A 16,224-nucleotide genomic window follows, 5' to 3' on the forward strand; every position below is an offset into this window, starting at 1 on the left:
GAAAGGTGCCAGCCTTTCTCTACCTCGACGAATAGCTGTTGAAGGCGATTTCGCCCCAGGCAGATGTCAGCTACTGCGATACTACCGCAAATCTGCAGCTATCTTTGAGGTTTAATGTCAGTGTTCCAAAATCACATCTGACTCATCAGATTCTCCCCTTCTTTAGAGCCATTTTGGACACGGTTCAATTTTGTGCCTTTCCCTCGGGAAAGAGAGTCCAGGACATTCAGGCTATGATATCGATCTTTCAACCTCGTCCTGGATTGCAGTGAGGTATGCTCTGAGGCTGCTTGGATTGATGGCCTCCTGCATCATGCTAATCGAGCATGCCATGTGGCATATGCAGGCTCAGTGGTCTGTAGCTTAGTGCGTCCATCATTAAGGGGTTCTCTCCGACCATGTTCACATTTCAGAGGAGACCTTGAAATATCTGCAGTGGTGGTTTCTGGACCACAACTGGGTCAGCAGCAGATCCCTCACCCTTACCCAGCCAGAGCTGAAAGTGGTGACCGATGCATTGCTTCTGGGTTGGGGTGTCCATTTGAGAGGGATGGAGATGAAAGGCCTCTGGTGTCTGGCAGAGTTCTGACTCCACATCACCCTTATGGATCTGAGGCAGGGCTTTAGGTGGGCCGGGTCTCAAGGGGTCTGAGCACCGCCAGTTTTTTAAAGGAGGCCTCGAAACGGGTCTCTATCGGGCTCTGTTTTGAGCCCTGGCACAGGCGGTCCGTTTTTTCCCGGAGTGCAGTGACAGCAAAAGTGCGGAAAAAAGTGCCAGGGCGCAAAACAGAGACCCGTTTCAAGACAGCAAGCACATCGATGCGCACTGCTCACTTCTCACTAGTGGAGAAGTTGTGGCATGACGTCATCTCAGGTGAGCGTTGTGGGGGAAGAAACATCCTTTAGAGAGTTATTTTCTTTCAGGATTTCCTTTCTCTTTAATGTTAATGTTAAGTTTTTGTAAAGCGCAACATTCATCCTAGCTAGGATATCACGGCGCTAGAAATTGCTAGAGTAAACGGAGAGCACACACCTGAAAAGAGTACGTTTTAATAAAATTTTGGGAAAAGTAAGGTTTTTAATTTTTCTAAACGTAAAATGGCAATCTGTGAGTCTGAGGTCGGTGGGTAGTGTAGGAAGGTAGATCCCTGACTATGGTTGCCCCCAACTTTTTGCCTGGTGTTTTGCTGGTTTTCTGACTTAGTTGACCTGGGGCCCTGCTATTCAGGACCCCAGGCCTACTGCTCTCTCTGTAAAATGGATTCCATGTACCTTAGGTACATATCTAATTGGATACTGAGTCACCTTATCAGTCCCTGTACAGTGTACCTTAGGTACCCAGGGCATAGGTGTACCCAGGGCCTACCAGGGGCTGCAGCATGTATTATGCCACCCCTGGCTGGCCATCCAAGTCTGACACAACTGGCTGCACGACAGCTGGGGCAAGGTGGTGTAATCACCCTTTGCTTTAGATATAGTATTCCTATATCTAAACCTAAATGGGCACACAGATCTCCTATCAGTCACTCCTATGGCAGGCCTTGACAATCCTGAAGGCAGAGTGCTTGGAATCGTGTGAGATGGTGCTCTGGCATGAGCTGGGCCTGTCTGCGGCTTTCGGGACCCATCCCTTAGCCGTTTCCCTGATATCGCATACCATATACTCTTAAGTGCATTATAATCCTCGCGGTTATGTGCCAACTCTGGTATCGCTTTATCAAAACATGTCGAGTAAGGTGTCATACGAATTGGAATACTAACCCCTCGCCAATTCTGGCAACGGGGTTAGCATTCCACCCTTCTAGAGGGACACGACATGTATGTAACCTGTAACCCCGGTTAAAGTTAGACAGAGCCTTAGCTCCACAAGATGGATGCTGCCACCGAGACACAAGTCTGCCCTCCTGCTGCTGGGAGTCCTCCCAGCCCAGGAGGCAAGTACAAAGGGTTTCCTGCCAGGGGCGGTGCCAGCACCGTCCCAGACAGGATTTTGTGTATCCTAGGTAGGCAGGGCTTTAGAGGAAGGTGACTGCAAGTGGCACCCCGGTGCTCACTGTGCATAGGCCGGCTGGAACCAGTTCCAGGGGCACTCCAGCCCCTGATCTGGGGAAAGCCCGCCAAAGGAGAGGGGTGTAACCACCCCCCTCCTAGTCCCACCCATAGGGCAGGACTTAGTCGCGTGCCAGCCCCTTTTTGCAGGATAAAGGTAGGAACTGGCCCCCTTCCAAATCAGTTCATCTTTGAATCCTGAAACTACTTTCCACGAAAGGAACTCTCGACTTCTTCTCAAGATTTCTCCCTTGTGACTAAGGAGTAGTCACCCTGCAGCAGCAGGCACCAACCAAGCATCGCGGTTTGTTGCCAGTCTCTCCTTCGGATCAAGACTGCTCCAGCACGACGAGAACCGGCTTCCCTGGCACCTCTGACCTCAACCTACATCATCAGCCCAGCTGTGATCCGTGGGTGTGACGAGACCTCGAGGGACCGGCCATCTTCAGAACTGCACGACGCTTGTCCAGCACGACCACCGAGTGACCCTCGACCGAGTGCTTTGGGGTAAGAGAAGCCCCGACCCTGAGCAGCTCCAGCACCGAAGTCCAGCCCCCCTGCATCCACAAGATCTGCGTGGGGCCCTTCTGCTCTTTGCTGCCAACCGCGTTGTCCAGGTCGCTTGCCCGTTGGCCAGTGGCCCTCTCACGACGCTCCACGACAACAACCACTGCTGGTCTGGTTGCTCCAGACTAGCCCTTGCTCCCCTCCAAAAGAGGAGCACCCTGGACCCTCCTGGTCCACTCAAGACGCCATTTTAGGTCCACTACGTGGGCCTGGCATTTGCCAAGACTTGTTGCCCAATCCTGGGTCCAGCGACGTCGACAGCAAGTACCTTCGTGGGACAGCTCGCACCTCCATCCTGGTCGCCGACAACGCCTCCTGGTCCGAGAGACTGCAGAGCCCAGCAGCGCCCACTCACCTGGCTGAGGTGACTTCGTCCGGTGCCATCCTGGTGCCCACTCAAATCACTGGCTAGTGATTCAGAACTTGGTCCCCTCTGCTTACAGGTTTCTTCTTCCCTGATCCAGGCTTGGATCACCACGAACTCCTTCACTGGCCGCCTGCCAGCAACTTCTTTCTTCAGGCTCCTGGATCTTCAACGAGGGTTTCCGACGCAACTTGAACCCTATGCAGCCGCAGCCCCTGGGCTAGGTAAACCAAGTACTCCGGTGCTTCAGCATAGTCCAACACTCTAAGTGTTCGGATCCACTCTTGTTTTCGACCCACCTAGTCGGGTTCGCCCGAGAACAGTAACTTTGTCTTTGCTAGCCTCCATAGACTTTTTCCCGCCTTACGCGTGAGAGTTCCCACTCTGCACACGACGTCCACAGGCCTCCTGCTACTAATCTAAGGGTTTAGTATTGTAGGCCTAGCGTTTCTAAAGTCTATGAGAATAGTTACTTACCTGCTAGTAATTCGCATTCCACTTTTGTAATATATGGTTTTTCGTGCCCCTCGGGCATTTGTGTAAATTGTGCGACTTAAAGTATTTTCTTAAGAGTTTTGTTGTGTGCTTAGCTCCCTGACTCATAAAGAGTTCAGGGTAGTCTTGTTATAAATAAATATCTGTTTATTTTCATAACAACTTGTGTGGTGTCCTTTCACTTGGTGTTCAAGGGGTAATGTGATGGTAAAACAGCTGGCTTAACACGCCCTCTAGAGTCTTAGCCTTAGACTGCTCGTATCCATGCTACTAGGATAGCTGGTCTATAAGGTTGACTTACAACCAATCATCAATAAGGGTTGTTTGGACTGATACATAGTGATCACTAGAATAGTGAGCACTGCATATCAGGCCAACTTCTCACATTGGTGAGCAGCGGTTGGGATTTGAGCTTGCTGTTGTTTTACCACACGTATCCTAAGAATATCATTTGAAAGATCACATAAGTACTAAGGTACATATAACTTAACTTAGAATACTCTGAGTTCTACTGAACCAGCTGTTGTAGCTCCTAGGGCTTAGCACACCCTAAACTACAACTCTAGCAAGGGATCAGTAGGTAAACATATAGGGTAGGTAAGTGCACCACTTACACCTCACTAGAAAAGCATGTCTACCCAGGGAGAGTCCTCAGGGACCCCTCTTGTGGTGATTGACCCTCCACAGGTCAGCTCAAGATATGCAGCTCTCAATTTCCAGGAGTTGAGACACTTGTGTACCTCCAGGAAATTGAAACAGGGGTCTAACCCCACCACTCCCTTTCTGTTAGGTCTCTTAGAGACTTATGATGCTAGGAAAGCATCTCAGGGAGATGGGAATATGCCAGCCTTAGAAGGGCACCTTGGTGATCCAGACCTCCCTAACACTGAAAATGGACTTGAGGAGGAGGATCTTGAGGAACTCTCTGGGGATGAGGCAGACAAGGGTCCTGAGTTAGTCAGCAGACTCACTAGGGCCAACTTAGACCTACTTGGGGAAGGATCTGGGGGACCCCAGTACTGACCCTAATTAGGCCTAACCTTGGAGTTAGGATAAATAGATATTCTTCTAGGGACTCCATTATATCTCTGCACTCTAATGCCTCTTCTCAGGGGAGAAGGAACTCTCCCCAGAGGAGATTGACTTCCCCTCAGAGAAGAGAGCATGAAGCAAGGATGAGGCAAGCTAAACTGAGGATTGAAAGGGAAGAACTTGCCCTGGCCAAAGAGAAGCTTGCCTTTGCTAGAGAGCAGCAGATGAGTGGGATAGTTCCCACTGGTGGCAGCAATCTCCCAAGAGAAAAAGAGAAGGGTTTAGATACTAAACACCTGACCAAAATAGTGCCCCCCTTTAAACAAGGGGATGACATCCAGAAATGGATGGCTGCTTTGGAGAGGGCTTGCACTGTGCAGTGCATTCCCCAAAGTCAGTGGGCAGCTATACTGTGGCTCTCCTTTGATGTCAAAGGTAGAGATAAGCTCCTCACTACTAGAGTTGAGGATGCTAACAATTACCAGGTCCTGAAAAATGCACTGGTTGATGGGTTTGGCTTAACCTCTGAGCAGTACAGGTTGCTGTTCAGAGACACCCAGAAAACTCAGTCTCAGGACCGGTCTGACTTTGTTGATTGTGCCACTAAGGCTTTGGAAGGCTGGCTACTGGGTAGCAAGGTTACTGACTTCACAGGATTGTATAATCTTATTATGAGAGAGCAAGTCTTAAATAATTGTCAGAACCAGTTATTACACCAGCACCTGGTAGACTCTGATCTGACCTCTCCACAAGAATTGGGTAAGAGGGCAGACAAATGGGTCAGAACCAGGATTAGGCCCAAGAACCAAGGTGGTGGCCAGAAAAAGGAATCAACCAAGCCTCAAGAGAAGGGTGGGAATAAGTCTCCAGATCAAACCACATCAGGGCCCCAAAAATCCTCTGAGGGGGGTGGGTCCCAGAATCCTTCTAATAACCAGAAGAAACCTTATTGTTATCCCTGTAAACAGGTGGGTCATTTGAAAACTGACAGCAGTTGCCCAAAGAACAACAATAAGGAGAACATACCCCCAAGTAACATTCCCAAACCTCCTGTTACTACTAGTAGTAATCCCCGAGGTGGTGAGAGTGCCCCCAAGAATTTGGGGGCATTTACTTTGGGAGTTCCTGGGGACTCTGGCCTAACCAGGTCCCCAAACTTAGATACTCTTGTCTGTGAGACTGGCATGGGGTTTGCCAACTTCACAACTTGTCCCAACACTTTGGGCAAGTACAGACAGGAGCCCCTCATCAATGGTATAAAAGTTGAGGCCTATAGAGATACAGGGGCTAGCATCACTATGGTGACTGAGAGTCCAGTCCCCTCAAGGCAACTTTTACCTGGTGCCACATACCAGGTGACCAATATTGATGGAGTACAGAGAGATCATCCCATGGCAGTGGTCAATCTCAGCTGGGGAGGTGTCACTGGCCACAAGGGAGTGGCAGTGTCGCCAAACTTGCCTGTAGATTGCCTACTGGGGAATGATTTAGAGCTCTCAGCCTGGGCTGAAGTAGAGCAAGAAACCCATTCTAAAATGGTAAACTTCCATGGTAAGGTTAGTGGGGCAGTGGTAGCCACAGCCCCAGTCCAAGATGTCCTCCCTGAACAGGTCAGGAGGGCTGTGCCAGTCACAGCCCAATCTCAGACAACTTCCTTCCCAGAACAGGTTGTAAAGGCTGTGATGGTCACAGCCCACACCCAAACTGAGCCCCCTCCTGAAAAGGTTGGGAGAGTTGTGATGGCCACAGCTCAAACTCAGACAGATGATAGTGTTGTGAAGCCTGAAACTATGGATCACTCCACTCAGACAGAGAGCATTGAGGAGGAAGAGAAATCTCCCTCCCACCAGACTTTAGGAAAGGATCAGCCTCCTCAGGGAACTGATCTGACCCCTTGTGAATGAACTGCCCCAGAGGTAGTCAGGCCTAGCCTGGCAGAGCCCCTGATGTCAGTGGACCCTTCCAAGGTGGGACCCAGTCTGGAGCAGGTAACCTGCCCCTCTCTACCCTGCCTCAGTCAGCCCAGGGCTGTAGAGGTCAGGGAGGCCAGTGGTGGACCCCAAAGGGCCCCCTGACCAAAAGAACTTCCCAATCAACAGATTAAGGGCACTGAAGCTAGTAATCCTAGCCAAGTGAAAATAAAACAGACTCCTGAGGGATCCCCCTTAAATTTAGTTAGGGACCTCCCACAGATGGACACTGTTGGGCACAGCCAAACCTGGGACCTGAGGGCCCCAAACCTGACCTGTCCCTCCAGTAAGCCAAACAGAGGGACCCAACCTCCAGCTGTAGGTAGCCAGAGGTTGACCCTGAGAGCCCAAAACAACTCAGTCTTTGAAAGAAAGGCCTCTATGGTGGAAAATTATTGGAGGAAGCTGAGCCCAAAATTAGTGGAGCCTCACTTCAGTACTCCATTTCAGCACCAGCCTTTTACTTTGCCAAAGCACACCACAGGTAGGGATTCCCTATGGTGGAGACCCTCAGACACCCTTAGGGTGAGGGATTGCTTAGTGGACCATGAGATAGGGGGTAACCATGCCAGTGCTGGTACTTCCTTATATGGCCACTCAGGCAATATAGGCTTACCTGGCAAGGATAGCCTTATCTCCTTTCGTTTGGGGGGGGGGGGGGTTATGTAGGAAGGTAGATCCCTGACTATGGTTACCCCCAACTTTTGGCCTGGTGTTTTGCTGGTTTTCTGACTTAGTTGACCTGGGGCCCTGCTATTCAGGACCCCAGGCCTACTGCTCTCTCTGTAAAATGGATTCCATGTACCTTAGGTACATATCTAATTGGATACTGAGTCACCTTATCAGTCCCTGTACAGTGTACCTTAGGTACCCAGGGCATAGGTGTACCCAGGGCCTACCAGGGGCTGCAGCATGTATTATGCCACCCCTGGCTGGCCATCCAAGTCTGACACAACTGGCTGCACGACAGCTGGGGCAAGGTGGTGTAATCACCCTTTGCTTTAGATATAGTATTCCTATATCTAAACCTAAATGGGCACACAGATTTCCTATCAGTCACTCCTATGGCAGGCCTTGACAATCCTGAAGGCAGAGTGCTTGGAATCGTGTGAGATGGTGCTCTGGCATGAGCTGGGCCTGTCTGCGGCTTTCGGGACCCATCCCTTAGCCGTTTCCCTGATATCGCATACCATATACTCTTAAGTGCATTATAATCCTCGCGGTTATGTGCCAACTCTGGTATCGCTTTATCAAAACATGTCGAGTAAGGTGTCATACGAATTGGAATACTAACCCCTCGCCAATTCTGGCGACGGGGTTAGCATTCCACCCTTCTAGAGGGACACGACATGTATGTAACCTGTAACCCCGGTTAAAGTTAGACAGAGCCTTAGCTCCACAAGATGGATGCTGCCACCGAGACACAAGTCTGCCCTCCTGCTGCTGTGAGTCCTCCCAGCCCAGGAGGCAAGGACAAAGGGTTTCCTGCCAGGGGCGGTGCCAGCACCGTCCCAGACAGGATTTCGTGTATCCTAGGTAGGCAGGGCTTTAGAGGAAGGTGACTGCAAGTGGCACCCCGGTGCTCACTGTGCATAGGCCGGCTGGAACCAGTTCCAGGGGCACTCCAGCCCCTGATCTGGGGAAAGCCCGCCAAAGGAGAGGGGTGTAACCACCCCCCTCCTAGTCCCACCCATAGGGCAGGACTTAGTCGCGTGCCAGCCCCTTTTTGCAGGATAAAGGTAGGAACTGGCCCCCTTCCAAATCAGATCATCTTTGAATCCTGAAACTACTTTCCACGAAAGGAACTCTCGACTTCTCAAGATTTCTCCCTTGTGACTAAGGAGTAGTCACCCTGCAGCAGCAGGCACCAACCAAGCATCGCGGTTTGTTGCCAGTCTCTCCTTCGGATCAAGACTGCTCCAGCACGACGAGAACCGGCTTCCCTGGCACCTCTGACCTCAACCTACATCATCAGCCCAGCTGTGATCCGTGGGTGTGACGAGACCTCGAGGGACCGGCCATCTTCAGAACTGCACAACGCTTGTCCAGCACGACCACCGAGTGACCCTCGACCAAGTGCTTTGGGGTAAGAGAAGCCCCGACCCTGAGCAGCTCCAGCACCGAAGTCCAGCCCCCCTGCATCCACGAGATCTGCGTGGGGCCCTTCTGCTCTTTGCTGCAAACCGCATTGTCCAGGTCGCTTGCCCGTTGGCCAGTGGCCCTCTCACGACGCTCCACGACGACAACCACTGCTGGTCTGGTTGCTCCAGACTAACCCTTGCTCCCCTCCAAAAGAGGAGCACCCTGGACCCTCCTGGTCCACTCAAGACGCCATTTTAGGTCCACCGCGTGGGCCTGGCATTTGCCAAGACTTGTTGCCCAATCCTGGGTCCAGCGACGTCGACAGCAAATACCTTCGTGGGACAGCTCGCACCTCCATCCTGGTCGCCGACAACGCCTCCTGGTCCGAGAGACTGCAGAGCCCAGCAGCGCCCACTCACCTGGCTGAGGTGACTTCGTCCGGTGCCATCCTGGTACCCACTCAAATCACTGGCTAGTGATTCAGAACTTGGTCCCCTCTGCTTACAGGTTTCTTCTTCCCTGATCCAGGCTTGGATCACCACGAACTCCTTCACTGGCCGCCTGCCAGCAACTTCTTTCTTCAGGCTTCTGGATCTTCAACAAGGGTTTCCGACGCAACTTGAACCCTATGCAGCCGCAGCCCCTGGGCTAGGTAAACCAAGTACTCCGGTGCTTCAGCATAGTCCAACACTCTAAGTGTTCGGATCCACTCTTGTTTTCGACCCACCTAGTCGGGTTCGCCCGAGAACAGTAACTTTGTCTTTGCTAGCCTCCATAGACTTTTTCCCGCCTTACGCGTGAGAGTTCCCACTCTGCACACGACGTCCACAGGCCTCCTGCTACTAATCTAAGGGTTTAGTATTGTAGGCCTAGCGTTTCTAAAGTCTATGAGAATAGTTACTTACCTGCTAGTAATTCGCATTCCACTTTTGTAATATATGGTTTTTCGTGCCCCTCGGGCATTTGTGTAAATTGTGCGACTTAAAGTATTTTCTTAAGAGTTTTGTTGTGTGCTTAGCTCCCTGACTCATAAAGAGTTCAGGGTAGTCTTGTTATAAATAAATATCTGTTTATTTTCATAACAACTTGTGTGGTGTCCTTTCACTTGGTGTTCAAGGGGTAATGTGATGGTAAAACAGCTGGCTTAACACGCCCTCTAGAGTCTTAGCCTTAGACTGCTCGTATCCATGCTACTAGGATAGCTGGTCTATAAGGTTGACTTACAACCAATCATCAATAAGGGTTGTTTGGACTGATACATAGTGATCACTAGAATAGTGAGCACCGCATATCAGGCCAACTTCTCACAGGTAGATCATTCCAAATGGTTGCTGCTAAGTGGGAAAAAGACCGCCCTCCCATCCTGGCTCTCTTCACTCGAGACACAGCTGCTCTAGCTATGGACTACGAGCGGAGATTCCGGTTGGGGGTGTAGAACTTGATTCTGTTTTTTAGGATGCTGGGACCGGTATTATTCAAAGACTTATGTGCAATGCATAGCATCTTAAAAGAGGCTCCTTGCCTCATGGGTAGGCAGTGTAGTTCTTTTAGACAGCTCTTGGCCGGATCATATTTTTTCATGTTATAGATTGCCTTAGCTGCCGCATTCTGCACCAATTGCAGTTTTGTAAACAGGTAGTTTACCATGCCTACAAACAGGGCATTCCCATAGTCCAGTCTACTCATTAGCAGTGACTGGACTAGAATCTTTCTACACTCAATGGGAATCCATGGGATTGCTCTTTTTAGCATTTTTAACAGGGCAAAACCTTTACCACAAATTGTAGACACATGGTTTTTCATGGATAAAGTGTTATCGATGAGGACTCCCAAGTTCCTTGCAGTTAATGTTGGGATGGGAGGTGTGCCCAAGGCTGCAGGCCACCAGGTGTCATCCCACAAGTGCTGCAAGCCGCCAAACAGGAGGATTTCAGATTTATCGGCATTTAGTTTTAGACAATGACTATGCATCCAGTGTGACAGTTCCGTGAGGCAGTTAAGCAGCCTATTTTTTGGGTCATCCTCTTCGTTAATGGTTGCCATTAGTTGGGTATCATCCGCATATGAACAGACGTTGATACCCCATTTGCCAGGGATGATACAAATACATTGAATAGTGTTGGACTTAACGAGGCCCCTTGAGGGACCCCGTATTTAATGGACCGGGGGATGGATGAAACGCAAGAGCAGCAATATTGTAGTAGGGTCACCAGGGCTTTAATTGGAAGCTTTTTAAATATTATATGTAACAAGCAATAGTTGCAATTTATCTAATGCAACTAACAACCATTGATAAAGCCAATAGTCCTTACTTATTGTAGCTATGATGTTACTTGTCACATATCTGGATACAATGGCAGAAACTGCAAAATGCAAGTCGGGCGGCACACTATGCTAAACACAGATTTTTAGCGTAAGTGTTTTAAATCCACGCCCCTAATTACCATGGCCACGCCCCTTTAAGAGACCCCCCAGTTTTTTCATCCCACTTAAAGCCCTGATCTGAGGGTTATCCACTTGTATTGAAAGCCTTCCTTCCATCCATTAAAAGGAGGCTGTTACAGGTTCTTGTTGACAACACTGCCTCCATGTGGTACTGCAACAAACAGAGCGGAATGGAGTCATGGACCCTGTGCCAAGAGACCTTGATCTTCTGGACCTGGCTGGGCTTCCAGGGATCTTTCCTGCTGGTGAACCACCTGACAGGATCATTGAATGCCAGAGCGGGCAAGCTGTTCAGTAGGTACCTCGGGAACCACAAATAGCCATTACTTTCAGAAGTATCACAAGGTCTCATCTGCCGATGCGGAAACCCGTGGCTCGATCTGTTCACCACCACTGAGATCACACAACATTAGCACTTCTGAACATTACAGTTTCCAAGGCATCTGTCACTTAGGGACGTGTTCTGCCTTGAGTGGAACTCAGGACTCCTGTATGCCTTTCCGACATTACCACTCCTGCCCTGAGTTCTCAAGAAGATCAGACCTGACCGGGCCAAGCCATCCTAGAGACCCTAGATTGGACACAGAGAGTAAGGTATCCAGCATTCCTTGGCCTGAACATTTGTCCTCTGATCAAGATGCCCCTTTGCAGCAGGGCAGGTTTCTGTACCTGGGTCTTCGCAATCCCGACCATCCTGCCTGGAGATTGAGCAGCGATAACTTAACATCCTTGACCTTCCTATGGAGGTGGGTAATGGCATACTGGTAACCAGATGCCCCTCTTTTAAAAAAAAACTGTACACAACTTTCGTTGGGACACATTTGTGCATTGGTGTGGTACTTGGCAGATTGACCCCATTCATACCAAGTAAAAAAAAAAACTTAATTGTTTGTTTGGTCCCTATCCTGGCAAGGCTTTGCTTTTTCATTTTTTTTGCAGTTGCTGGATCAGCCTTGTTTGTTCAAGTCTCCTGTTGTCCTGAGGATTTTGAAAGGGTTACAGTATTTCATCATGCCACTGTGGGACCTTAACTTGGTCCTCACCTTTCTGAAGTGCACTCTATTTGAGTCACCTCACAGCTGTCTCTTGTTGCTCCTTGCCCTGCAGACAGTGTGCCTCATCACCATAACATTGGGCCAGCTTGTGAGTGAGTTTCTAGCTCACTCAACCCACCATACACCACCTTCTTACCAGACAAACTGGTTCTGCAAACTCAGGCTTCCTTTCTGACAAAAGTTGTGGCATAGTTAAATGTCAGACAGACCATCACACTGCCTGTGTTCTATGATCTGTTTCACCCTCTAAGGAGAAGGAACAGAGACTCTATTGCATGGACACCAAGAGAGTGGTGACCTTCTACATAGATTGTACCAAAGGCCACCAGGTGGACAATCACCTCTTTCTGAAGTTCGCTGAAGTGAAAAAAGCAAGGCTGTGCAGAAGAGAACCATCTCCTGCTGGATTGTGCACTGCATTAATATATGTTACACATTAACTGAAAAGCAGTCTCCAGGGCTACCAAGCACAAAGCTGCTAGCATTGTATTAGCACGTGTTGTCCCTGTCCGAGATATTTGCCAGGTCGCTACGTCGGTGTCCTTCATATGTCACTATTATCTGGACAGTCAGGTCTGCTGAGAATGGCAATTTGCCTGCTAAGTTCTACAGGACTTCCATAATAAGCACTATCATCTGTGCAGTCAGGTCTGCCGAGAAGGGCGATTTGCCTGCTCAGTTCTACAGGACTTTCGATTTTGAGTCCAATGGCATCCCACTTCCAATTAAGTACTGCTTTGGTATCTATTCAAAAAGTGAGGGATCTGTGTCTGGAAGTCTTTATCAGAAGAAAAAGTTACTTGCCTTTGGTAAAGACTCTATCTAGCCACAGATTCCTCACCAACCCTCCCATCTTGCCTGGACCACACACCTATTTGCTTTTTGGAATCTGCGCATGGTATTGTAGACAATCTCGAAAGTGGCGCCTATATAGGTTCAGAGCGTTGTTTTCACAGCGGAAAGATATTGGTGCAAAACCACATAGCACCACTTACCAGCATGCTGGTGTACTGCTGAAAATGTTCTGGATCCAGTACGATGTCTGTGGAATATTCAAAAGGTGAGCAGTCTGTGGCTAGATAGTCTCTACCAGAAAGCGCATGCCTAGCATTGAGTTAGTGTGTATGTAAAAAAGTTAATTTTCTTTTTTACAAGTAAAAGCACTGAGTGGACCATAACTTATTAGATATTGTTTGTAGCGTGCCTGCAGACTGGGGTAGTGGCCCATGCCACTTCCCCTGACGAGTAGGCCTTGAACCACTCTGCCTCACTACACTGACAGAGTCAAGTGCTACAATGGGGGAACTTGGTTCCCAGTCAGGCCGGGATGGCCATAACGGGCACCGGGCGTTTTCCCCAGTGGGCCAGAGCGGTGGGGGATGGTTTTTCAGCAGTGTTGAAATATCGGCCCACCATAACAAAATAAAAGCGACAGCAGTGCTCTCAACTAGAGCTTCTCAGTGCCACAACCCCCCCTCCCCCACCCCCCCCCCCCCCCACCATCCCCCGGGGGCTGGTCAAATGGAATTGCCAGGGCTGGCCGTATTCCCAGTAGATGGAATATATTACTTGAGTAGGGCCCCCATACTTTACAACTAATAACTAACTTTCTATCTAGCACTCATGATGTAACGAGTATGTGGGAGTGCACAATATGATGGCATTGTTTATTTGAACATGCACTGTGACAGACTGAGCATGCACAATGTGTCAAGGCTGTGTGAGAGCGTGCAATAGTGTGACAAAACTTTATATATAAGGATGCACAATGTGATGGAACTATTTATATGAGAAGACAGGGCTACAGGGCCATTTATATGAGAACGCAGAGTGTGATAAGATTTTATGAGATCACACAGTGTGTCTTTTATGTGATGGAGTAGAACTTGCTTGTGATGACTGTGGGTCTGCCTCCGGCACTCTCCTCTGCCATGGAATTGCTGTAGTGTAACTTTTGGTACAGAGGTTTGTGGCAGTTGGCTCTGAGTACACCAAAGCGCAAAAGGCAAATGTTTCATTTAGGAAAGTAGTTGCGTTCCCTTACACTTGCATTATGTGGTGCCTCTGACAACTCCTCTAGGCACTGTTACTTGATTATAATTGTATTTATATAGTGCTTACAACCCCTGATGAGGCGTCAAAGTGCTTTTCGGCGAGTAACACGCTACTCCGGAACCCAAAAGGATTAGTTGGATCTTGGGGATGTGTCCCCATTAAAACCTGCATTTGTGGACCACACCGGAGCTAAGCAGTTATTGTGAATCGCTGAGAGGAGTCTTAAATATGAGTAGCGCTAAACGGATTTCATGGCTACTCCATGTTGCAACTTGGTGCAGATCTTGAGATTGAGTAAGCTATGGGATTTCCCAGAGCGGATTAGTAAAAAAGACATAGCAACTGTAAAAGCCAAGTATTGGGTTCATGTAGCTGAGCAGTATACTACAAGCATGACTGCAGGGCGCTTAACCACAGAGTTCTTAAGGTTTAAGCCTTATCCCAAGTTTGAGCCGTTTCTTCATCTGATTACACCACCATTGGCGAAAAGCCTCTATGTGAGATTCCACCTGGGCTGTTTACCAGTAAGCTCTTTTAACACCTGGGCTTCCAAATCAGACCCAATTACTTGCCCAGCCTGCGGCCATGCCCCAGAGACTGATGAACATATCTTGTTATTTTGCACTGCATACCGCCGTCCTAAAAGAAAGTGGATTCGACTTGTTTGTGTTTGCTGTAACCTGGAAATTAGACATTATTGGGTTGCTCTGATGATTTTAAAGACTGACACATAAAATCCTATTGTTTTTGCCGTAATCAGTTTTTTATTGAATGTTTGGTTTAGGGGGCAGAAGTTTGTGACCTAGATTGTTCAAGATGCTTCTTTGTACTATTAGAGATGTAATAATGTCCAGGGCAGCTCAGACGCTGTCATTAGAGATGTTCTATTATGATTATTTAATTACACCAGGCACAAAGCACTTTCATTATAGAAGAGGATTTTTATTGATTGTAGTTTTTATCAGTTTTATGGAAGTTTTTTATTATGCTGTTTTTATATTTGGAAATTGGGCAAGATTATTTTAGACATTGATTGTTATTTATTGATTGTGTATACTTTGATGGTTTTGATCAAACTGAATAAAGTTGATGATGAACAATAATGATGAACAGATTAGTGGTGGATTAATATAGGGAAATATGAGTATAGTACTAGTATAAGGAGGTACGAGTTAATTTGAGCGGAGGACGTGTACATCTGGTAGTTGGATTGAATAGAGTAATGAAAGGATAGAAGAGGGAAGAAAACCAGAAGTGTTATTTGGGAGATCATGGTAGTAAGTTGAGGTCTGGGATGAGTAAAGCAGAGATGGAGGAGGTGAGAGCCTGTAGAAAGGGATTAGAAAAGTTAGGTATGGGATGAGTCAAAGGAGAGATAACATGAGGTAGAATTTACTAGAGGTGTTTGGAAGATCATAGAAGTGAACAGATTTTTGGGATGAGCCAGGAGGTGTAGAGGAGGAAGGCATCCAGGAAGGGTTATTTTGGAGATCATAGTAGTAGAAAGGGTTTGGGACGAGAGAGAGTGAATATAGAGTACACATTGATAGAGGTGTAGGATGATGGTAGGTCAGAGTGAAGCTTTCAAGAGTATTTATTTTTCTTGTACAATAGGACTGAATATAAATATATAGATACATGAATACATAGTTAGGAAAGATATGTGTAATGAATATATATTGAGATGTGTGTGTTTTGTTTTTGTGGAGCAGTGAGAGGAGATATTGATGTAGTGGTTTTCTGTGAAATATGTGTATGTGCAGTACTACTGGTGATTGGTATTTGATAGTACTGGGGGCGAGATGTTGTAAAGAAGAGTATGTGGTGTGTAAGTGGTGGATGTACAAGAGTAATGTGTTTGTGTTAGATTTGATCACTGGAATACTTAATGTGTGTGTTGTAGTGGCATGAAAGGATTGTATGGTTGTGTATAATTGGTAAAAGGAGGAGGCAGGTGTTGGTGGATGGTGTATGTGAAGGCTGAGAAGATGGAGAGTTTTCACCCAGCTGCTGACTATGACCGCATTATTGCTTCTATATCCATGGTGACAGCACCAGAGGGATTAGCCGCTGCATGAACTATGCTGTGCTGTGTTGAGAGCACTGTCCT

The 16,224-nt window shown here is 48.1% G+C and overlaps 1 protein-coding gene across 1 annotated transcript in view; it reads left to right on the plus strand.

Annotated features, from left to right (window-relative positions):
- RYR3 (ryanodine receptor 3) overlaps positions 1-16,224 on the plus strand; it is a 1,933,484-nt gene that overhangs the window by 571,037 nt on the left and 1,346,223 nt on the right. The gene's annotated exons all lie outside the window — the stretch shown is intronic.

The sequence above is a fragment of the Lissotriton helveticus genome, chromosome 9 (assembly GCF_964261635.1).
Source record: "Lissotriton helveticus chromosome 9, aLisHel1.1, whole genome shotgun sequence".
NCBI lineage: Eukaryota > Metazoa > Chordata > Amphibia > Caudata > Salamandridae > Lissotriton > Lissotriton helveticus.